The sequence below is a fragment of the Heterodontus francisci genome, chromosome 7 (assembly GCF_036365525.1).
Source record: "Heterodontus francisci isolate sHetFra1 chromosome 7, sHetFra1.hap1, whole genome shotgun sequence".
Lineage (NCBI taxonomy): Eukaryota > Metazoa > Chordata > Chondrichthyes > Heterodontiformes > Heterodontidae > Heterodontus > Heterodontus francisci.
This window is the reverse complement of record NC_090377.1, coordinates 15,640,278-15,664,886: the sequence shown is the minus strand read 5'-3', so window position 1 is coordinate 15,664,886 and position 24,609 is coordinate 15,640,278. Positions and strand designations below refer to the sequence as shown.

The 24,609-nt window shown below is 44.8% G+C and overlaps 1 protein-coding gene across 3 annotated transcripts in view; it reads right to left on the bottom strand.

The window, feature by feature from the left end:
* Positions 1–24,609, bottom strand: part of adcy5 (adenylate cyclase 5) — a 481,143-nt gene that overhangs the window by 409,147 nt on the left and 47,387 nt on the right. The gene's annotated exons all lie outside the window — the stretch shown is intronic.

Sequence of the window (24,609 nt, the reverse complement as noted above, 5' to 3'; positions counted from 1 at the left end):
GCGATCTTACTTACTAAGAACTCCAGAAGGTACTATACAGAGAAATAGAAGGAATCTAATTCATTTACATCAAAGACATCACTCGGTCATACATATAGACGAATCAGATGTTGAACCAGAAATTCAGAAAGTACCGAATACTGCAAACCTCAATAAAGGCCGTCCAAGTCAAGACACAAGCGATCAGAGAAAGACTACCAATCTTTCACATCTGACGACAACAAGAACACTGAGAGTTATGAAGCCTCATGTCAGATTGAATTTATGAAGTCAGAGACTTGAGGGGAGATGGGGTAGTATGTAAATAAGAATGTAAATATATGTAAATATATATTTGGATAAAGACTTGGGGCGAGATGTAGTATAAAGATCTGAAAAGATTAATCTTGAGGGAGTGTAAAGAATATCTCCTACCATGGTGATGTAAGAGATCACATGGGAGAGAGATGTGAAGCTAGATGTAGCATGGCTTATGGAGGAGTCACACAGGCTAGAGTGGAGTGTAAATAGTTATAAATGTTTAACTACTACAGACTAAGAATTTCTCTAGCTCGACTAACTAAGGTGGCAGTGTACCGAAAAAACAAATAGCAAATATAACATCACTTTTCATGGAAAAAAATATAACATTACTTTACACCAGGAGCGAATATAACATCACTTTGTAGCAGGAGAGAAAATGACATCACTTTATGCCAGGAGAGAAAATAGTATTACTTTATACCAGGAGGGAATATAACATCACCTTCCCCTAGAAGAGAATATAATGTCCTTACATGACCTTATACCAAGACAGATTATAACGTCACTTTACATGAAGAGAATAAAACGTCACTTTATACCAGGAGAAAATATAGCATCACATTATACCAGGAGAGAATATAACATCACTTTATACCAGGAGAAAATGTAACATCACATTAAACCAGGAGAGAATATAACATCACTTTATACCAGGAGAGAATATAACATCACTTTATACCAGGAGAAAATGTAACATCATTTTATACCAGGAGAAAATATAACATCACATTAAACCAGGAGAGAATATAACATCACTTTATACCAGGAGAGAATAGAACATCAGTTTACATAGAAGAAATAAAAAAATCACTTTATACCAGGAGAGAACAGAATGTCACTTTACACAGTGAGAATAAAAAAAAATCACTTTATAGGAGGGAATATTACGTCACTTTACATGGAGAGAATAGGTTGTGTTGGCATCCTTCCATCTATGAAAGTTGTTGGACATGCAGCAAACAATCCATTTATGTGGGGTGTCTTCTCTTGGTGCACCTTTGTTGATGGCTGTGAAGGCCAATCCTTCACACTGCCACAAGTGCTGCACGTGAAGCTGCCAAGTGAAGCTGTGAGTTGTTGTTTTTGACGTTGCCGCCTGATGCCAAGCTGCTGTAGCCACTGGTCATCATGGTAGTGCACACCAGTCCACAGGATGTGTCCCCATTTCCCTCTTTCGTCAGCTAGTGACGTCCAGGTGTGATAGTCGACATTTAGGACCTTCATGTCACGCTTGCAAGCATCCTTGAAGCGGAGCATTGGGCGCCCCACTGGTCGTCTGGCCCCAGCTACCTCACCATACAGAAGGTCCTTGGGTATGCGACGGTCTTCCATCCTGCGGACATGTCCGAACCATAGAAGCAGCCTCTGGTTGATTAGTGCCAACACACTTGGGAGCTCTGCCACTGAGAGGACCGCCACATTTGTGATTTTGTCCTGCCTGGAAACACCCATAATGTGCGGCAGATAGTGAAGATGGAAATAATTGAACTTCTTACTCTGGTAGCTGTAAGTCGCCGTTGTTTCACAGCCATACAGCAAGGAGCTGAGAACACAGGCCTTATAAACCATCAACTTGGTCCTAAGGGTCAGCTTGGTGTTATCCCATGCACGTTTGGCAATCGACCAAAGGTGGTGGCTGCTTTCCCTATGCATGTTCTGAGCTCTGCATCAAGAGACAGATTGTCTGTCACAGTGAACCCAAGGTAGCAGAATTTGCTAACCTCTTCCAGTGGGGTCATAGAGTCATACAGCACAGAAACAGGCCCATCAGCCCATCATGTCTGTACCGGCCATCAAGCACCTAACCGTTCTAATCCCATTTCCAGCACTTGGCCCGTAGCCTTGTATGCTATGGCGTTTCAAGTGCTCGTCTAAATACTTCTTAAATGTTGTGAGGGTTCCTGTTTCTACCACACCTTCAGGCAGTGTATTCCAGATTCCAACCGCCCTCTGGGTGAAAAAATGTTTCCTCAAATCCCCTCTGAACCTCCTGCCCCTTGCCTTAAATCTATGCCCCCTGGTTATTGTTCCCTCCACGAAGGGAAAAAGTTTCTTACTATCTAACCTATCAATGCCCCTCATAATTTTGTATACCTCAATCATGTCCCCCCTCATCCTTCTCTGCTCTAAGGAAAACACCCTTATCCTTTTCAGTCTCTCTTCATAGCTGAAATGCTCCAGCCCAGGCAACATCCTGGTGAATATCCTCTACACCCTCTCCAGTGCAATCACATCCCTCCAATAGTGTGGCGACCAGAACTGTACACAGTATTCCAGCTGTGGCCTAACTAGCGCTTTATACAACTCCATCATAACCTCCCTGCTCTTATATTCTATGCCTCGGCTAATAAAGGCAAGTATCCCATATGCCTTCCTAACCACCTTATCTATCTGTGCTGCTGTCTTCAGTGATCTATGGACAAGTACACCAAGGTCCCTGTGACCCTCTGTACTTCCGAGGGTCCTACCATCCATTGTATATTCCCTTGCCTTGTTAGTCCTCCCAAAATGCATCACCTCACACTTCTCAGGATTAAATTCCATTTGCCACTGCTCTGCCCATCTTACCAGCCAATCTATATCGTCCTGTAATCTAAGGCTTTCCTCCCCACTATTTATGACACCACTAATTTTCGTGTCATCTGCGAACTTACTTATCATACCTCCTATATTCATATCTAAATCATTAATGTACACTACAAACAGCAAGGGTCCCAGCACCGATCCCTGTGGTACACCACTGGTCACAGGCTTCCAATCGCAAAAACAACCCTCGACCATTACCCTCTGTTTCCTGCCACCAAGCCAATTTTGGATCCAATTTGCCAAGTTGCCCTGGATCCCATGGGCTCTTACCTTCTTAACCGATCTCCCATGCGGGACCTTATCAAAAGCCTTACTGAAGTCCGTGTAGACTACATCAACTGCTTTACCCTCACTTACACATCTAGTCACCGCCTCGACAAATTCAATCAAGTTAGTTAGACACGATCTCCCCCTACTATCCCTGATTATTCCCTGCCTCTCCAAGTGGAGATTAATCCTGTCCCTCAGAATTTTTTCCAATAGTTTCCCAACCACTGATGTTAGACTCACCGGCCTGTAATTCCCTGGTCTATCCCTGCTACCCTTCTTGAATAATGGTACAGCATTCGCTGTCCTCCAATCCTCTGGTACCTCTCCTGTGGCCAGAGAGGATCTGAAAATTTTTGTCAGTGCCCCTGCTATCACCTTCCTTGCCTCACACAACAGTCTGGGATACATCTCATTTGGGGTGTTATATCGTGTGATCAGGGTCGAAGATGCAAACCTTGTCCTATGACTATGGTTTTCTTGACGCTTTTAGTCAAGGAGAACATGTTAATGGCATGGGAAAGAAAGTCCATGAGTCTATATGACAGAATATAACGTTAAACTACACAGAGAGACTATAACATCACTTTACACAGAAGGAATAAAAATCACTTTATACCAGCAGAGAATATAGCATCACTTTACATGGAGTGAATATAACTTGCTTTATACCAGGAGAGAATAAAACGTCACTTTATACAGAAAGAATATAACATCGCTTTACATGTTACAAGTTGCATTTGCGCCACACAAGTGCCAGGCAATGAGCATCTCCAACAAGAGAGAATCCAACCATCTCCCCTTGACATTCAATGGCATTATGATTGCTGAATCCCCCACTATCAACATCCTCAGGGTCACCATTAACCAGAAACTGAACTGGACCAGCCACATAAATGCTGTGGCTGCAACAGCAGGTCAGAAGCTGGGAATTCTGTGGCAAGTAACTTATCTCCTGACTCCCCAAAACCTGTCCACCTTCTACAAGGCACAAGTCAGGAGTGTGATGGAATACGCTCCACTTGCCTGGATGGGTGCAGCTCCAACACCACTCAAGAAGCTCGACATCAGCCAGGACAAAGCAGCCCGCTTGATCAGCACCCCATCCACCACCTTCAACATTCACTACCCTTCACCACCGACGCACAGTGGCAGTTGTGTGTACTATCTACAAGATGCACTGCAGCAACTCAAGAAGGCTCCTTCGACAGCACCTTCCAAACCAGTGACTTTTACCACCTAGAGGACAAGTACAGCAGATGCATGAGAACACCACCACGTGCAAGTTCCCCTCCAAGCCACACACCATCCTATCTTGGAACTATATCACTGTTCCTTCACTGTCGCTGGGTCAAATTCCTGGTACTCCCTTCCTAACAGCACTGTGGGTGTACCCATACCACATGAACTGCAGTGGTTCACCACCACCTTCTCAGGGGCACTTAAGAATGGGCAACAAATGCTGGCCTAGCCAGTGATGCCCACATCCCGTGAAAGAATTAAAAAAAGGAGAGAATATAACATCAATTTACAGAGAGCAACTATAACATCACTTTACACAGAGAGAATATAACGTCATTTTATACCCTGAGAGAATGTGTTTCATGCACCAGAACACCCAGATCCCTCTGTACTGCAGTATTTTGTAGTCTTTCTCCATCTAAATAGTAATCTGCCTTTTTATTTTCCTACCAAAGTGGATTACCTCACACTTTCCCACATTGAACACCATCTGCCAAATTTTTGCCCACTCAACTTAACCTATCTATATCCCTTTGCAGATTCTTTGTGTCCTCATCACAACATGCCCTCCCACCTATTTTTGTATCATCAGCAAATCTGGATACACAACACTCTGTCCTTTCCTCTAAGTCATTAATATAGATAGTAAATAGCTGTGGCCCTAGGACCGATCCTTGTGGCACCACACTAGTTACAGCTTTCCAACCTGAAAAAGACCCGTTGATCCCGACTCTCTGCCTTCTGTGTGTTTAGATTAGATTAGATTAGAGATACAGCACTGAAACAGGCCCTTCGGCCCACCAAGTCTGTGCCGAACATCAACCACCCATTTATACTAATCCTACACTAATCCCATATTCCTACCAAACATCCCCACCTATCCCTATATTTCCCTACCACCTACCTATACTAGTGACAATTTATAATGGCCAATTTACCTATCAACCTGCAAGTCTTTTGGCTTGTTGGGGGAAACCGGAGCACCCGGAGAAAACCCACGCAGACACAGGGAGAACTTGCAAACTCCACACAGGCAGTAGCTGGAATCGAACCCGGGTCCCGGGAGCTGTGAGGCTGCGGTGCTAACCACTGCGCCACTGTGCCGCCCAATCCTCAATCCATGCCAACACATTACCCTGAATATCCTGAGCTCCTATTTTGTGCAATAACCTTTTATGTGGCACCTTATCGAACAAGGCACAAGTCAGGAATGTGATGGAATACTCTCCACATGTCAAAGGCCCAAAGCAAAACACGGAAATACTTTTCCTCTCTGGGTCGACTGCAGCGGCGCCCACAAGATCAGTTTGTCTGTTTCAAAAGACTCCCAGGCAGTCTGGGAGGGTTGGAAAAACCTGCATGGGAGAAACGCAAAGATTGAGAGGCAATGTTCCAAATGTAGATACAAATCAACAGGTTAATTAATGGCCCATTCCAGCAGGATGTCTGTTGCTGCAGCACCACCCAAAGGTAATAATCTCTTAGTTTGACAATCAAATGAAATATCTTGCATTGAAATATCTTGCCCAACCATCTTCAGCTGCTTCATCAATGACCTTCCTTCAAACATAAGATCAGAAGTGGGGATGTTCGCTGATGATTGCACAATGTTCAGCACCATTCATGACTCCTCAGATACTGAAGCAGTCCGTGTAGAAATGCAGCAATACCTGGACAATATCCAGGCTTGGGCTGATAAGTGGCAAGTAACATTCGCACCATACAAGTGCCAGGCAATGACCATCTCCAACAAGAGAGAATCTAACCATCTCCCCTTGACATTCAATGGCATTACCATCGCTGAATCCCCCACTATCAACATCCTAGGGGCTACCATTGACCAGAAACTGAACTGGAGTAGCCATATGAATACCATGGCTACAAGAGCAGGTCAGAGGCTAGGAATCCTGAGGCGAGTAACTCATCTCCTGACTCCCCAAAGCCTGTCCACCATCTACAAGGCACAAGTCAGGTGTGTGATGGAATACTCTCCACTTGCCTGGATGGGTGCAGCTCCAACAACACTCAAGAAGCTCGACACCATCCAGGACAAAGCAGCCCGCTTGATTGGCACCCCATCCACAAACATTCACTCCCTCCACCACCTGTGGCAGCAGTGTGTACCATTTACAAGATGCACTGCAGCAACGCACCAAGGCTCCTTAGACAGCACCTACCAAACCCACAACCTCTACCAACTAGAAGGACAAGGGCAGCAAATACATGGGAACACCACCACCTGCAAGTACCCCTCCAAGTCACACACCATCCTGACTTGGAGCTATATCGCCGTTCCTTCACTGTCGCTGGGTCAAAATCCTGGAACTCCCTTCCTTACAGCACTGTGGGTATACCTATCCCAAATGGACTGCAGCGGTTCAAGAAGGCAGCTCACCACCACCTTCTTAAGGGCAATTAGGGATGGGCAATAAATGGTGGCCTGGCCAGCGTCGCCCACATCCCATGAATGAATTAAAAAAAAACACCTTTCACCACTTCAGAAGTGTGAGGTAGGAAACCCAGCAGCCAATTTACACATGCAGCTCAGTCTCACAAACAGCAGTGAGAGGATGAACAGACAATTTACTTTAGTGATATTGGTTGAGGATAAACATTGGCCAAGACACTGGGGATATCTCCCCTGCCCTTCCCCCTTTAATGCCACGGGCTTGTTGTACATCCCCCTGAGAGAACAAACAGTACCTTGGTTTAAACATCTCACCTGAGAAACAGCACCTGCAACAGTGCAGCACACCCTCAGTTTAACCTAGATTTTATGTTAATGTTTCTGGAGTGGGTCTGGAATCCACAACCTTCTGACTTTGAAACAAGCGTGTTACCCACTGAAATTTAAAAACAAGAAATGCTGGAAATACTCAGCAGGTCTGGCAGCGTCTGCGGAGAGAGAAGCAGAGTTAACGTTTCAGGTCAGTGACCCTTCATCAGAACTGGCAGATCTGACAAATATTCGAAATGTAAAAGGTTTTAAGCAAGTAAAGCAGGGGGTGGGGCAAGAGATAACAAAAGAGAAGGGATCAGTCCCTCCGTGACACCCTCGTCCACTCCTCCATTACCCCCACCACCTCGTCCCGTTCCCACAGCACCTTCCCCTGCAATTGCAGGAGGTGTAATACCTGCCCATTTACCTCCTCTCTCCTCACTATCCAAGGTCCCAAACACTCCTTTCAGCGATTTACTTGTACTTCTTTCAATTTAGTATACTGTATTCACTGCTCACAATGTGGTCTTCTCTACACTGGGGAGACCAAACGCAGATTGGGTGACTGCTTTGCAGATCACCTCTCAGTCCAAAAGCATGACCCTGAGCTTCCGGTCGCTTGCCATTTCAACACCCCCCTCTGTTCTCTTGCCCACATATCAGTCCTGGGCTTGCTGCAGTGTTCCAGTGAACATCAATGCAAGCTTGAGGAACAGCTTCTCATTTATCGATTAGGCAAGTTACAGCCTGCTGGACTGAACATTGAGTTCAATAATTTCAGAGAATGATGGGCCCCCTTTTTATGTTCAGTTATTTTTTCCTTTTTTTACCTTTTATATTTGGTTATTTTATTTTAGTTTTTTTTTAGTTTGTTTCTACTGTGCTTACCCACTTTCTGTTTTTTTTAATGTTTGCGCTTGGAGTGCTTTGTGCTTTACAGTCTATTGACACCCTCTCTGTACTAACGCTTTGTCTTTCAGCACACCATTAACATACCATTGGCCTTTGTTCCATGATCTTCTGGTCAGTTATTCTCTGTGACCTTGTCCTATCAACACCTCTTTTGTTATCTCTTGCCCCACCCCCTGCTTTACTTGCTTAAAACCTTTTACATTTCTAATATCTGCCAGTTCTGATGAAGGGTCACTGACCTGAAACGTTAACTCTGCTTCTCTCTCCACAGATGCTGCCAGACCTGCTGAGTATTTCCAGCATTTCTTGTTTTTAATCTCAGATTTCCAGCATCTGCTGTATTTTGCTTTTATTTTAGTGCTACCCACTGAGCCAGGGCTGACAGCTCTGAACTTACTCAGGTTATATCTCTGGATGACCTGCCCCACTCCTTGCCATGTGGCATGCCATGTTATTGGTTGTGGGGAGAGTGTAAAAGAGAAGCAACAGACTGCCCTCATGCACATCCCAGGACGTATCTCACAGTGACATTAAAAAGTACTTAATAGTTGGTACCTTGCCATCTTGTTGGTCAGGGAGCGACATCTTATAATAATGATCAAAGAAGAGTGAAATCACAACCCCTCACCCCCCCCCCCCCCCCCCAATTAACTCTGTATTTGGACTTAGCCAACTGAAATAAATCCAAAATCAGAATGATATCGTTATGACTGAGGCGGGAGGAGTGCCCTGTCTTTTCTCGTTCCACTTCTCCACAGGTCACAACAAATATTTTAAATATTCATCCAGTTACCAATACGGTCAATCATATACTCTACTCTTTATTCCAGAATAAAATAAACAAAGAACAAAGAACAAAGAAAGTTACAGCACAGGAACAGGCCCTTCGGCCCTCCAAGCCTGCGCCGATCCAGATCCTCTATCTAAACCTGTCGCCTATTTTCTAAGGGTCTGTATCTCTTTGCTTCCTGCCCATTCATGTATCTGTCTCGATACATCTTAAAAGACGCTATCGTGCCCGCGTCTACCACCTCCGCTGGCAACGCGTTCCAGGCACCCACCACCCTCTGCGTAAAGAACTTTCCACGCATATCCCCCCTAAACTTTTCCCCTCTCACTTTGAACTCGTGACCCCTAGTAATTATCAGTTTATTATTGTTGTTGTTGTAGCCATAGTTCCAAAGGACCATAGGCATCTCTCCCAGTTGAGAGAGACAGTTGGTGATTATAGCTTGAGGGTCACCACTCCACAACTGCGGGGTAAGGCGAGGAGGCAAGCCTCCATGAACTACACAGCCAGTATGGGGATTGAAACCGTGCTGTTGGTATCTTTTTGCCTCACACACTAGCCGGCGAGCCCCCATCAGTTTATTGTAAAACAAGACTTATCCATTAATGAAGCAAAGCATTAACACACAGATTGAAATATGAAATATGAAAGTTCCCTTTTTAAATCACACACACACACACACACACACACACACACACACACACACACACACACACACACACACACACACACACACACACACACACACACACACACACACACACGTTAAAATAAAGAATATTTCTCTGCAGAACTCTTACAAAAAGGACCAAAAAAAAAATACTTAGGCCAAATACTTGCTAATTCTTGAAAAAAAAGATATGGAAGGACGTCAGTTGTCCCTATTTGGACTGGCATCTGGGTACACTAAGACGGGTCACTGGGATTTTTTTCAGAAGCAGTCATCCTGGAGATGTCAAGAATTATTCTGATAGGTTTTGCAGAAGAAATGTGGCAACAGGGGTTTCAGTTATCACACTCTGGATTTGCAGGGTTTTTTCAAAGAGGTCGGGAAAGAGGAGCTGGCACACTGCATTTCTCAGGGTCTCTTAGAGATGTGCAGGAGAGATGTGCAGGGGGTTTCTTTTTCAGCAGGCTACAAAACCAATTGCTTTTCAACACTGTCCACACCCCAACTGAACCAAAACAATATCTCAGGAGCCAAACCAACTCCTGACCCTCATAAATCTTGACATGTCACCTCTAAATTATAATACTACATAATACTCCTAATATGAAAGTTCTGCATGTAAAATGTGTCTTCATAACTTTTAAGAAAATAGGTATTTACTTAGAGATATTTACTTACAGATTAATTACAGATATAGTTATCCTTGAGCCATTCTCAGCACTGCTTCACTCCCATCTAGGTCAAACAGCCAGCCCACTCTGCACTGTATAAGGGGTGGCCGCACTCCTGTTCCTGCATCTGGCCACCAAAGTCACCCACCCTTAATGCTGGCCCTGCTTGGTAAAGCACTTTCACACTGTTTTTGCAGACCTCCTGGGAAGTCTCTGTGGACCCTCCCCCCACCCACTGAGGGTCCACGGACTCTAGTTTGAGAGCCACTGCTGTAGAGGACCTTTGGATTCCCTTTGGAGAAGGTCACTGTCTTTACAGATAACACCCGTCCCGTGCGAGCTCCTGGAATTGGTTTCAGTTGCCTTAGGGAGTCGGAGAGGGATTTTCCGAAAGTAATTTTTCCCTTGTTGCTCCGGGGAATTTTCTGTTTGTTTGTTTGCCTCTCCCAGGAGTTTACATGGCTGTGAGGAGGTGGGGGTCGCGGAAGTGTCTATTCCCAATGCTCCAGAATGTGGGTCAGTCTCGATGGACCATCTGGCCTTTTCCAGCCTTTCCAATCTTTGTATATTCTGCACCTTTTAAGTCAAAACTAAAACTAACATGAAATTAACAATTCTACAAGCGGGACTGGTAAAAGCTGCTCATCTGCCTTTAGTCCACCCATTACTATCATGGGGCCCAAGACAATAAACACCAGCTGCATTGGGCATTGCTAACTCTGGATGGACACATTCCTTGAGATTTCATCACATGATCTCCTACATGATCAAACATCCTTTCATTCCCGTTTTGAGATGGGTTTTCTTTTCGGCTCAAACTCATCTGCATGAGCGGACAGCATTATAAAATGTAACTTTTCAAAAAAACATTTGCTTCGTTACAACACCGATTAGACTTCAAAAGTCTTCATTGGCTGTAAAGCACTTTGAAATGTCCCACGGTCATGAAAAACATAATATAAATGCAAGTCTTCCATTTTCTTTCTTATTCAAGCAATATTCCTTGATATATTTAAGGGTGGTAACTCGGTGCAGTTTGATTAATAGAGCTGAAAACGGGGTTATCAGAACAGCGAGAAGCATTTTAAATTATTGTGTCAACCCAACACCTGTGAGTAACCTCATTTTAAATGACTGAAAACAACTTCTAAAAAATATACAGAACTATTTGCTAGTTATATTGAGGCACAGGGGTATGCTTCTTCATAAATTAAGAAAAAAATAAATTCAAAGAGTTTTGATAATACACCTATTTGCATCCTTACACCCAGAAAAACCAGTTAAATCTTTAGAGCCCCCTTGACGACTCGCAATGAGTGATTCATTCATCCTGGATAGGTGGGTTGTTTTGTGGGCGGTGTTGGCTCCAGCACAATGTTTTAAAAACTAGCCTAAAAGATTGTGGAAACTCGAATTGCACTGTAAGTAATTTGCACTGAAAATTTTATTTATTTATTTAGAGATACAGCACTGAAACAGGCCCTTCGAGTCTGTGCCGACCATCAACCACCCATTTATACTAATCCTACATTAATCCCATATTCCTACCACATCCCCAACTTCCCTCAATCACCTACCTACACAAGGGGCAATTTATATTGGCCAATTTACCTAACAACCTGCAAGTCTTTGGCTGTGGGAGGAAACCGGAGCACCCGGCGAAAACCCACGCAGTCACAGGGAGAACTTGCAAACTCCACACAGGCAGTACTCAGAATTGGACCCGGGTCGCTGGAGCTGTGAGGCTACGGTGCTAACCACTGCGCCACTGTGCCGCCCAAATTCCGCGACCCTTTTTTTGCAGCTTTTGCTGATTTCAGACGAATCGCAGTGAAAAACTCCAGCCTAATCAAATGGAAAATCTACCCCAGTCTTGATGGACCAGCTGCTTTCTTCCTATCCACCAATTTCGTACATGTTCGTAATTTCAATCGACGTGTTGGCTGTCTCACTTGGTAATGTCAAGCAAGAGCCCATAAACATCGAGGGAAGCCGCTGAGAAAGAAAAAAAGAGATACCGCTACTGTAAATCTCTTCCTTTGTGGGCAAGGTTTGACAAAAGTTTGGAGACGGCAGGGACAAACAGACTGAGGGATCCCAGACTGTGGAATAGAAAGACAGAAATATTACTTACAGGCATAGTTGGTTGATTTGTGCTTGTTTGAGCCTTGCTAGAACCTTCCATTGATCGCACTGGAGAACAGGATACTTCCCATTCAAGAGTGGGATGCTTTGCTTTTAAATGTAGTTCACTTGGGGAGAATCCAAAGCAAAGCGTCATCAATATAAGACAATCACTAATAAATCCAATAGGGAATTCAGGAGAATCTTCTTTACCTAGGGAGTTGAAAGAATGTAGAACTCACTACCACAAAAAGTAGTTGAGGCAAATAGTCTAGATGCATTTAAATGGAAGTTATATAAGGACATGAGGAAAAAAGGAATAGAGGGAGATGCTGATGGGGTGACATGGAGAGGGGTGGGAGGAGGCTCGTGTGGAGCATAAACATCGGCATGGGCCAGGTGGTGCTGAATGGCCTGTTTCTCTGCTATAAATCTGATGCAATTCTATATAAGTCGGATTAAATTACACATTATAGTTAAATAATGAGTAACTGGGACTTAGGTCTACCGTCCTTGGGCAGGTTGGCAGGTTAATTGGAGTATCTTTGGCACTTTGTTACTCCAGTTATCCTCTAGTCAGTTTAAAAGCCGTTAGCTGTTCTACACTTATAGGGGTCGATTCTCACCCAGGGCAAAGGTCAGCATTAATTACCAGGGCAACAAGGGCCTGAAACAATGGGGTAAATACCCTTTATGCCACCGTAACCATGCCGATTGGCCTGCTAAGACTTTCATAGAGGTCCTAATGCTGAGCGTCTGTGTGCCTGCCTGAAACAAGCAGTAGGCCTCTTTCACCCATCGGAGTCCTAACCACGTGATTTGGACCTCGCTTGGAATTTTAAGGGAATGTAAGGAGCTTGGGATATGAGCGCTCAGCCCCTGTGGTACTGGTGATCTGAAAGGCAAATGGTGCTCCTGCTCCTGGCTCTTTACTGTGGGCCAGCCTCCCACACTTTCTTAGCATCGCATCTCCCTCACTCCACTTCCCCCTCAATCCATTTCCCTCTCCAGGCTAGTGGCGCAGTGGTTAGCACCGCAGCCTCACAGCTCCAGCGACCCGGGTTCAATTCTGGGTACTGCCTGTGTGGAGTTTGCAAGTTCTCCCTGTGTCTGCGTGGGTTTCCTCCGGGTGCTCCGGTTTCCTCCCACATGCCAAAGACTTGCAGGTTGATAGGTAAATTGGCCATTATAAATTGCCCCTAGTATAGGTAGGTGGTAGGGAAATATAGGGACAGGTGGGGATGTGGTAAAAATACGGAATTAGTGTAGGATTAGTATAAATGGGTGGTTGATGGTCGGCACAGACTCGGTGGGCCGAAGGACCTGTTTCAGTGCTGTATCTCTAAAAAAAAACTCTGCAAACTTCTGCTAGCCTCCCAATACTCCTGAGGCCCCATCAGGACCCCTGTTTGGCATCCACAGCTCACCTGCTAAATTCAACATGCACTTGCAACCAAAAGTCAAAGTCGACCCCCATACCGCTTTCAATCTATTACCTACTAGAATGGTACCAGGGTTGAGGGACTTAAATTATGTTGAGAGACTTGAGAAGCTGGGATTTTCTTTTATTCATTCATGGGGTGTGGGCATCACTGGCTATGCCAGCATTTATTACCCATCCCTAATTGCCCTTGAGAAGGTGGTGGTGAGCTGCCTTCTTGAACCGCTGCAGTCCATGAGGGGTAGGTACACCCACAGTGCTGTTAGGAAGGGAGTTCCAGGATTTTGACCCAGCGACAGTGAAGGAACGGCGATATAGTTCCAAGTCAGGATGGTGTGTGGCTTGGAGTGGCTGTGCTGTATCGTACTCTGATACTATGAAGCTTGGCCTGTACAGTGATGCCCACTCACTATTCACGCTGTAGACTTGCACATGAATATTGAGGAAGAACTAGAGGCTGACCATGAGTGTCCACGAAGCTGAGGGTGGATGGGGAAGAGGGGAGGATGTCAGAAAGGACAGATGATTGAAAAACACACAATCCGCGTTTCAGTCATGCTCCTGCGTCACTGCTTTGAACTTCAAAAGATACCAGAAGATGGTTGCGTAAATAGAACACAGCCGGCATGGCAACAGTGAAGAAAGCAGATGGATTGGAAGGTTCAAGGCAGCGGGGCCCAGTTAGAAACAAGGCATCAGTCAGACCACGCACGGGTGAGAGCTTCCCTTGCACGAAAAGGTCATCGGTCGGGATGAAAGAATTTTCACAGCATTTACCTCAAAATGTGTTGCCATGACAGCCAGGCTACTTAACCTCATACAGGGGATCGCAAAGGTTCTTGTCACTGGGCGCTGCAACTACAGTTGCCAACCCTCCAGGATTGCCCTAGATTCTCCAGCAATTGAAGGTTAATCTCCAGGTCCCTTGCTATGAGCAAAAACCCAGGAGATAAATCAAGCGGGACAATTTTACAAATCGTGCACTTTAAAGAAAAAATTCTTTGAAGCCCTTCATTTCTTCCTTATAAAAATGTTGGAGATGATGAGGTGGGGTGGTGATTGGAGGCAGGAGGTCATGAGATGAAACCACCAGGAATATCTCCAATGAGAGTTAGAACCATAGAAAAATTACGGCACAGAAGGAGGCCATTCAGCCCATCGTGTCTGTGCCAGTTGGGGAATAAAATAGCCACCCAATCTAGTCCCACTTTCCAGCACCTGGTCCATAGCCTTGCCGCATACAGCACTTCAGGTGCATGTCCAGGTACCTTTTAAATGAGTTGAGGGTTTCTGCCTCCATCACCGATTCTGGCAGTGAATTCCAGACACCCACCACCCTCTGGGTGAAAAAGTTTTTCCTCATGTCCCCTCGAATCCTTCTACCAATCATCTTAAATCTGCGCCTCCTGGTAATTGACCTCTCCGCTAGAGGAAACAGGCTCTTCATGTCTACTCTATCTAGGCCCCTCATCATTTTGTACACCTCAATTAAGTTACCCCTCAGCCTCCTCTGTTCTTAGGAAAACAATCCTAGCCTATCCAATCTTTCCTCATAGCTGCAACTTTCAAGCCTGGGCAACATTCTTGTAAGGCTGTGTTTGCTGACAATGCAACCACTAGGTGGCGCTGCACTGACACATGCGCAAATGCAGCCTGTTCCACTAAAACGTCACAGTCTGCGACATTCAGGCAGCTGCCAGGATTAAAGGTGGCACTGCTCAAATAATCACACAAAGGCAACATAAACACATGGCAGCACACAATGGCTGGAGAGATTGGGCGGTGGGGGAATGGCCGGGGGGAGGGGGGCTGGGAATTGCCGGAGTGAGGGATAGAGTTGCCAACTTCATGAAGGTTTCATCATATGACCTCCTTCCTCAAACCACCCCACCCCCACACTCCCGTCATTGGTTGCCCTCATGGTGCCCTGCCTTCCCACAGCCAATCAGAAAGCGAGCGGAGCCTTCATTACCTGATTGGATGATTCATGACTGCCTGTCAGATAGTTTTTGTAACCAATAACCAAAGTCTTTGATGAAATTTCTGTTAAAAACACAATTTTGTTTAATGCCCCTATGATTTTCCTTCCAGGGTTTCACCACAGGCAGCATCCTGGAATTATATCTTGAGTTCCTGGAGACTCCAGGGCAATCCTGGAGAGTTGGCAACCTAAGACACAGCTCCATGAGCGCCAGGTGCCTCATCCCAAGTATCTCCAATCTTTTGTGAGCTTTGACAAGGATGGACTGTGGACCATCCAAGCATGGATTGGCTTGAGTAGTGATCAGGAGCAAGGAGAGGGAGAGAGGTGGAGAATTTAGGGAGGGAATTCCAGAGCTTAGGGCCTAGGCATGATCGCCAATGGGGGAACAATTAAAATCAGGGATGTTGTCACTGAGCGGTGATTAGGAGCAGGAACTCTAACTGATTTCCTCCCTCCCTAATCCAGGGGCAATGGGTCCAACCATGGCATCCTGAGCTACTTCCCAAGCTGAGGTCAGATAACCAAAACAACAACAACTTCCATTTATATAGTGCCTTTAACATCGTAAAACAACCCAAGGCCTTTCACAAGAGCACAAATCAGATGAAACTTGACACCTAGCCACATACAGAGATATTAGGGAAGATGACCAAAAGCTTGATCAAACAGGTAGGTTTTAAGGAGCATCTTAAAGGAGGAGAGAGAGACGGAGATGTTTAGGGAGGGAATTCCAGAGCGGCAGGCACGGCCACCAATGGCGGAGCGTTGAAAATCTAGGATGTGCAAGAGGCCAGAATTGGAGGAGCACACAACTCTCAGAGCATCGTAGGACTGAAGGAGGTTACAGAGATAGGGAGGGATGAGGCCATGGAGGGATTTGAAAACAAGGATGAGAATTTTTAAATTGAGGCGTTGCCTGACTGGAGCCAATGTAGGTCAGCGAACACAGGGGAAATACCTCAGACCAGCCCCAGGATCAAATCTGGGAACTTACAGGTTCCTGACTCAGGTAGTCACTGGCAGTCCTCGGTCTTCACTAAACTGTTCTTAAGAAAAAGTAACGCCTCCTCCTGGTCAAAGGAAAAATTGTATCCACTTTTCCCACTGCCATTAGCAATCCTTTTTAACAGTGACATCCAAATTGCAGTCTTGTTCCATCAATTTTCAAATGTCACCTTCGCCAAATTTAAAGGGAAAATTGCAGGCGGAGGTGGTGTCCAATTGTGAGGTGGTGGGGGATGGGGCAGTCTGATCACGGGGTAGAGAGTCCAATTGCGGGGAGTGGGGAAGAGTTTGGCTTGGACGCCCACCAGAAAGCAATCCTGCTCCGCCCGGTCCACAAGCAGTGCTGGAAAAGCACCTTGCCTATTCCATGCAGCAGTCCTCTCTTTAGCTGCTGCATTTCCCAAGATCCGGGTAACGCGGCTAGCCCATGTTAAAGCTGGAAGGGAGATAAAATCTCAGGCACATGGCCTCATTAAAATATTTAAATCAACAATCTGTTCTCCAGGCAGCAGATTTGTTACCCGCTTGCCTCTGTTAAAACTGGAAGTGGGCGGATTCGAGTCCGATTGGGTTTAGGTCTGAGGTTTTTTGACATTTTAATGTCCCACTCAACCCTAAACTCATTCTTTTTTTTTTTGTGGGGTGGGGGTTAAAATTCCCCCAGAGAGCGACAGACAGAGCGAGAGAGACAGAGTTGGACAGAGCTATCAAACCTGGGCAGCTATAACTATATACATTAACATTAATCCGTACCCCAACTTGTTCAGTAAGCTTGATTTCTCCAAATTGTGTCATCAGCCCTCTGCATTATCGAAACAAAAATATTTAACAAAAGAACAATGTATAGGCAGAAATATCTTTTCTGTCGAAATGAATGAGAACCCTGCGCAAGCAATTGAATTTTAAGGAGACTGTGTCTGGAATCGCTCTAAATGTAGATTGTGCCAAGAATCTAATTATCACATTGCTGATGGTCTCTGGTTCCCTGTTACACTGAACATGTGAACAGCTCACGAGTTTGTGTCGAGCAGTGAGATGATACATTCCGAAATAAAACTCGCCCAGGCAAGTAAACACACCCGACCTGAAGCAGTTTGAGACATTAGAATCAGGATTAAACCTGCCATCATAATAAAAGCAAAATACTGCAGATGCTGGAAATATGAAATAAAAACAGGAAGTGCTGGAAATACTCTGCAGGTCTGGCAGCGTCAGTGGAGAGAGAAGCCGAGTTGATGCTTCTCTCCACAGATGCTGCATGACCTTCTGAGTATTTCCAGCATTTTCTTGTTTTTATTTAAAACCTGCCATCACCTCCACTCTCTTTGGGGAGAATTTTAACCAGGCGGTAATCCCACGGGTTCGGGTGGAATTTCAGTTTTATTCCCTTTCAATGTCAGCTGTGGCTCAGTTGGTAGCACTCGGAAGGGCCTTGGTTCAAGTCCCATGACAGGGCTTGAGGACAAATATGAAGGCTGACACTGCAATACTGAGGGGGTGCTGCATTGTTGAACATGCCATCTTTCAGATGAGACATTAAACTGAGGCCCCGTCTGCCCTCTCAGGTGAACATAAAAGATTCGATGGCACTATTTTGAAGAAGATTGGGGGAGTTCTCCCCAGTGTCCTGGCCAATATTTATCCCTCAATCAACATCACAAAAGCAGATTATCTGGTCATTATCACATTGCTGTTTGTGGGAGCTTGCTGTGTGCAAATTGGCTGCTATGTTTTCTACATCACAACAGTGACTACACTTCAAAAAGTGCTTCATTGGCTGTAAAGAGCTTTTAGACGTCCAGTGGTCATGAAAGGTGCTATATAAATGCAAGCCTTTCCTTTTTCCGATATTACTCCCCACTGACATAAATGGAACGTGAAATCGGGTGGAGTGTAAAACAAGCATTGCACCTGATCCCGCTCAACTCCCAACGGATGAATGGGAAACCCTGCCCCATTTTGGCCAGTTGGATTGCAGTTGTTAAGTGAACCAAGTTACAGGGGCACAGAGGTGTGGGAGAGACTTATTAAAATGCTGCCAAGGATGAGGGTCTTCAGTAATGTGGAGAGACTGGAGTTGCTGGGGCTGTTCTCCTTAGAGCAGAAAAGGCTAAGAGGAGGTTTGCTAGAGCTGTTCAAAATCATGAAAGGTTTGGTAGAGTAAATAAAGAGAAACTCTTTCTTATGTCAGAAAGGTCGGTAACCAGAGGACACATGATTGGCTAAAGAACCAGAGGCGAGGTGAAGAAAAACTTTTTTATGCAGCGAGTTGTTGTGATCTGGAATGTACTGCCTGAGAGTGTGGTGGAAGCAGGTTCAATTGTAAAGGCAAACTGGATAAGTACTTGAAGGGAGAAAAAGCAGGAGAACGGGATTAATTGGATAGCTCTACCAAAGAGTTGGCACAGGTACGATGGGCTGAATAGCCTCCTTTTGTGTTGTATCTCCTATGATTCTATATCAGACCACAGAGACAGACCACAAACATTGGCAAAATTGATTACTTTTTTTTTGAATAATTAAGCTATTTCCCGCCTCGTGTCCCCTCAGCAAACAGATCAGAATGGAGGCCGACCCATACCTCAGGGACAATACCACTCTTTAATGGGAATCTGCAGAACCTTAGACACTAAGCCAAGGCCTCGTCTGCCCTCTCAATGGACATATGTGATCCTCGGGCACTATTTCACAGAGGAGCAGGTGGATTCTCCACAGTGACATGGCTAATATTTATCTCCCAACTATAAAAACAAATGATCTGGTCATTTATCACACATTGCTGTTTGCGTGATCTTCCTGTGCACCAAGTGGCTACCACATTTCCCACACTACAATAGTGAGGCCACTTCATAAAGTACTTAATTGGGGCATCCTGAGGTTGAGAAAACAGGATCAGACACATGTCGCTCGCTGTGACATCAGTTGGCAATGGGGTCTTCTCCAGCTTGTGGCAGACAGCCCACAATCGGCAGAGTCGTCTGGTCCTCGCCACTTGAGAGACCTGACCAGCAATAGGAATTGTACAATAAAAATCAAACAGGAAAAGAGGGAAAGAAATAAGGAAGTGACAGAATTCTTTCTTATCTTGAGAGACACTTGCTGCAGGGTTGCTGAAAATGGAAACCGCGAGCATTATCAAGAGTGGCAACTCCAGAGCCTTGACAGGGTGGATGTGGAAAGGATGTGGGAGAATCTAGAACTAGGGGTCACTGTTTAAGAATAAGGGCTCGCCGATTTAAGACAGAGATGAGGAGAAATTATTTCTCTGAAGGTCGTGAGTCTTTGGAATTCTCTTCCTCAAAAGGCGGTGGAAGCAGAGTCTTTGAATATTTTTAAGGCAGAGGTAGATAGATTCTTGATAAGCAAGGGGGTGGAAGGTTATCAGGGGTAGGTGGAAATGTGGAGTAATCAGTTCAGCCATGAACTTATTGAATTGCAGAGCAGGCTCGAAGGGCTGAGTGGCCTACTCCCGCTCCTAATTCATATGTTCATATGCAATATAACTTTACAAGTCATCCAATGGCTCGTTGCCCTGAGTTTCCTATTATGATGGTTAGCAGTGTGAGCAGTTCCTGGCAAAGACAATTCCAACTGCCAATAAGAAAGAACTTGCATTTCTATAAGACTGTTTACCACCTCAGGTCATCCCAAACTGCTTTTCGGCCAATTCAGTCAACGCTGTAATGAAGTAAACACAGCAGCCACATTGTGCACAGCAAGCTCCCACAAACAGCAGTGTGTAATGGCCAGATCATCTATTGCTGTGGTGCTGCTTGAGGGATAAATATTGGCCAGGACACCTGAGAGAATTCCCCTGAAGAGCAAGGGCAGCAGACAAATGGGAACACCTCCACCTGCAGGTTCCCCTCCAAGACACACACCATCCTGACTTGGAAATATATCACTGTTACTTCATCTCCAATGGGTCAAAATCCTGGAACTCCCTGCGTAGCAGCACTCTGGGTGTTACCTACACCACATGGACTGCAGCAGTTAAGGAATCTGTTTCACCACCACCTTCTCAAGGGCAATTACGGATGAACAATAAATGTTGGGATTGCCAGTGACAACCATATCACATGAATGAATAAGAAAAAAAGTAAAGGAATCCATTAACTATAGCACAGGAACATAATGGTTAATAAAGCCTGCTTTTCAAAGAGGTCAAGAAATCTTGTTCAAGGGAAGTAGCTTTGAAGTAAATAACTACAGCTGTTTATGTGAATGGCCTGTCTTCAAAAGGATTTGGGAATAGATATGTCATGAGGTCTTACTTGTGACATGTATCTTTGATGTATGCAAATATGAAGGAGCAATTCTCAGTAGTTCCAGAGAAAGACTAAAAGAAAGAACTTGAAGCAGAGAGCCATTCTCTGATCGGCTTGGTGAGATTCGAATCAATGTCTCCAGAGCATTAGCCTGGGACTCTGGTTTACTAGTCTAGTGCCATTACCCCTATGCCACCACCTCCCTACACTATGAACACTAACATGCAGTGCTGAGGAAACACAGTTGGAGGTGCCATCTTTCAGATGAGACATTAAACTGAGGCTCCTTCTTCCTTCTCAGGTGGATGTAAAAAGATCCCACGGCACTATTTTGAAGAAGAGCAGGGACGTTAACCCCGGCCAATGTTCATCTCTCAACCAGCACCTAAACCCAGATTTAATGTTTCAGGTCTGTGACCTTTCATCAGTTAACTCTGCTTCTCTCTCCACAGATGCTGCCAGACCTGCTGAGTATTTCCAGCACTTTCTGTTTTTATTTCAGATTATCAGCATCTGCAGTATTTTGCTTTTACCTAAACCAAATTATCTGATCATTATCACATTGCTTTTTGCAGGATCTTGCTGTGCACAAATTGGTTGCCATGTTTCCTACATTACAATAGTGACTACACTTCAAAAATATTCCATTGGCTGTAAAGTGCTTCGCAACAGCGTGAGGTTGTGAAAGGCACTGTGTAAATGTAACTTGTTTCTATCTTTCCCATTCTACAGAAATCTATTGAAAGTCAAAGCCTTCTGAGGAATGAAAAGACAATTCTATAAAGAAAGCAGAACAGATTTCTGGAACTGAGATTTGCAGGTTGTCATGTTTGGACGATGGGAAAGTAATAAACGGAACTGCTGAGTGCAGAGTTTATGCTTAACTGGAGATTTCAATGAACAGGGACAAAAATAGCCAGCTTGAAAATGCTTTCATTACATTGCATTTAATTCATTGATTCAGCAATTCTCCATGGACAAAAGCAAAACACTAACTATAAATAAACTTTACACAAAAGAGATTAGATCCGTAAAACATGCAACTGCCTGCAGGACAGATCGAGAAGCGAGGTGATTATGTTTTATGGAATCAGCAATAAACCTCCCTCCTCACTGAGCAACTCTAGAACATGCAAAGAGCCAACACACCCGAATAGTCTGCTTCTGTGCTGCAAGATTCTATCATTCATACTTGGAATTAGGAATTATTAGAATTCTAAGGGTTTTTGATTCATTTGGGAACTCAATTTATGAACAGGAAAGGACTTCATTAATTGAAATTCTATACAATGAGGGATCTGTATCCCACACAGGGAATGACAGGGAAGGGATTGAGTCTGCCTGATTTCTATACATTGGGAATGAATGGAAAAATGTTGGTGCACATGTATTCTATGCTCGGATTTTGATTTATCCTACTATAATATTGCTGGCATTAAGCTGCTGTTGTTTTGGGAAAACAAGCCACTCCTGAATTTTCTGTTCAGACTCTGTGGTGAGGCATCTTCAGCATGGCAAGACTTTCTGCCTGCACCTCGCCCAATGTCCCTGACCCCAGAAAATATCCTGCGGTGAAGGTCATTGAGGGCCGGTGCCGGGTTGAGCACTATGGTTTTTTTTTATTCTTTCATGGGATGTGGGCATCACTGGCAGGGCCAGCATTTGTTGCTCATCCCTAAATGCCCTTAACAACTCGGCGGCTTGCTAAGAGTCAACCACATTGCTGTGGGGCGGGAGTCACATGTACGCCAAACCAGGTAAGAACAGAGGATTTCTTTCCCAAAAGGACATTAGTGAACTAGATGGGCTTTTTGCAACAATCAATAATAATTTCATGGCATTATTACTGAGACTAACGTCCAATCCAGAACTTTTAATCAACTGAATTAAATTCCACCAGCTGCCGTGGTGGGATTTGAACCCACATCTCCAGGGCCTTAGCTTAGGCTGCTGGATTAGTAGCTCAATGGTATTACAACTACACCACTATCGCCACAGATGCTGCCAGACCTGCTGAGTACTTCCAGCATTTTCTGTTTTCATGCTTGAAGCCGTATTATCCTTGTAACCTCCACCAGGCCTACAACAGTCCGAGATCAGTGCCTCTCCAATTCTTGCGAATCCCCAATATTCATCACCCGGGCATTGGTGGCTATGCCTTCAGCTGCCTAGACCTGAAGCTTTGGAACTCCCTCCCTAAGCCTCTCCACCTCAGTATCTCTCTAGCTCCTTTAAACCTCTTTGGCCAAGCTTTTGATCATCTGTCCTAATATCGCCCTTTGTGGCTCCATGTCAAATTTTGTTTGATAGCCCTTGTGTGAAGTAGCTTTTACCATGTTAAAGTCAGTAGGTGCTTTGTTAGAACTTCTACATCTATATATCTTTGCCCCAAGTAAAGTTATTGGGGTAGAATTTGGTTCAGGCCAGTTTTTAAGGCTCTGCCTAAATTGGGCCCTAGTTCACTTTTCATAGAATTACACAGAATTTACAGCATAGAAACAGGCCATTCGGCCCAACAGGTCCATGTCAGGGTTTATGCTCCAGACTTGCTCTACTGCATCGAACATTGTCACCATATCTTTTCAATTTAAATTTCAATGCTTTAGGGGTGAGCTGACAGCTTATTCCTGGTTTAAATTTCATGGCTTGGGATTTGCACAGGGCTATTCTGCATGCTGTTGTCTCATTGGCGGATAAATCCTAAATCAGAACACCTGTCTGCACTAGCAGGTGGAGTGAGACATGCAGACAATGGCCAAGAAGACCTGCAATGGTGAAAACAACACCGGTGAGGCCCAGCCATACATTATTGGCCTTGATCCTTTGTTTAAATATGCTGCTTTGAAAAAAATTCACTTATGCCAACTAGCCATCCAATTACTCCATGTCCTGGCATTTCTGATACTCCAACGCAGTTTGTTACATTGCTGCTTCGGTAAATTATTACAAAAAGGCTCGCATTTATATAGCGCCTTTCATGACCACAGGATGTCTCACGGCGCTTTACAGCCAATAAAGTACTTTTGAAGCCTAATCACCGTTGTAATGTCGGAAACACAGCAGCCAATTTGTGCACAGCAAGCTCCCACAAGAAGGTAATAATGACCAGATACTCTGATTTGGTGATTCTGATTGAGGGATAAATATTTGCCAGGACATCGGGGAGAACTCCCCTGCTCTTTTTCGCAATAGTGGCACAAGATTTTTCACCTGAGAGAGCAGGTGGGGCCTCGGTTTAACGTCTCATTTGAAAGGTGTCACGGCTGATAGTGCAGCACTCCCTCAGTACTGCAATGGAGCGTCAGCCTTGATTTTTGAGTTCCAGTCCTGCAGTGAGAGCGTGAACCCACAACCTCCTGACTCAGGGGAGAGAGTGCTGCCAACTGAGCCACAGATGATACCTTTATTGTAACAACAGTTAGCATTTCTAACTGTCTAGTTGGCTGCCAGACAAGACTGATGCCAAGGGCCAGAAGTGGAGAAACAGTGAAACCCTTCCCGCACAGAAAAGCTTTGCCAAAAAGTTCAAGCAATCAGTTTTCAGGATGTCACGAGTTTTGCATTTTATTAGTAGAAGACAGTGTTATTGGAGAGGTGATGTCAACTTGACCTTCACTGCACACAGCC